This window comes from Solanum tuberosum, unplaced genomic scaffold (assembly GCF_000226075.1).
Source record: "Solanum tuberosum cultivar DM 1-3 516 R44 unplaced genomic scaffold, SolTub_3.0 scf00144, whole genome shotgun sequence".
In the NCBI taxonomy this organism is placed as follows: Eukaryota; Viridiplantae; Streptophyta; class Magnoliopsida; order Solanales; family Solanaceae; genus Solanum; species Solanum tuberosum.
In genome coordinates, this window is record NW_006239074.1 from 644,426 (window position 1) to 645,730 (window position 1,305).

Below are 1,305 nucleotides of genomic sequence, written 5' to 3' on the forward strand. Positions count from 1 at the left end.
TTTTAAATTTTCTTATTTGTATTAGGAGAACTACGCCTGACTTGATTCCCTCGGTGGGATACGTAGGCCACCCATATACGGTTCAGTCACATTAGGCTAAAAATTCAAAATTCTTTTACTATTTATGTAATTTTGAACTACACATGGCCTGATTTCCTTGGTGGAATATGTAGGCAGTCCAAATCGGATTCGGTCCCTTTATTAGAAAATTCCAAATCATTTCTATGTACTTGAACTACGTTCTGACCTGATTCTCTTGGCGAGATACGTAGGCAACCTATATAAGGTTCGGTCTCATCACAACATAAATTTAGCATACTTTTTCTGAAATAGACACTGGGGCAGATTCTGGAAAATATGGTCAAGGAATGACCGGATATTGTCAATAGGCTTCTACCTGACAAGAAGTATAACAGACAAAGGACATTCATTTTGTTTCAAAATTGTCACAATCTAAGAGTTGGTAGAAATTATTTTTTTTACAACTTATAAACATATACTTACATTTTTTTTTTTTTTTTACTCTAGCAAATATCTCTTTCAAATGATTATTTCTATTTTCATTTTATAAGACATATGTTTTATTGCTCATCTACCAAGTCTCAAACGGAGATCACAAGGTCTGAGCAAATAGGATGGATGGAGGGCCAACAAAGTCAAGCTTTAAGTCAACACGAATCAACACCCCCTCCCAACTAAGAATTTTTCTTTGAGTGCAGGAACAACAAGGATACAAGAAGTACCTACTGGATTACATTAAAGTCATCATTTGCCTCCAGGACCTCGCCTGAATAAGCCAAATGACCACATCTTTAATTTTACTTTATCTCTGACTTTATTTCTTTAATTCATCATGATTTTATATTCTTACTAACATCTTTACCCAAAATTTGCAGGTAAAATCCCCTTTATTTATTGAATAGGAATTAAGTCCATTACATGCGCCACTAGATCCACCAAATTGTGCATCAGGGCTTAAATATCAAAGATTAGAGGCGACTTTCAACCAATTACAATCATCGACATCAACAACAATCGAACAACTTCACTAATTTTATTTTCTACTTTATTAAATACATTTATAATTCACTTTATTTACTTTAACGACTTTATTTTAAATTTTACAGGAATCAACAAAGGCCTTCAAAGACAATTGAAGACATTACTTGGCCCCACGGCTCCACAGTCATCAACCACACGGCTTTATTTCTCACTTACCTTTATTTTATTTTTACTTTATCATGACTTTATTTGTAATTTTACTCTACATTTTTTTTTTTTTTTACAACAATCAATATCTAGCCC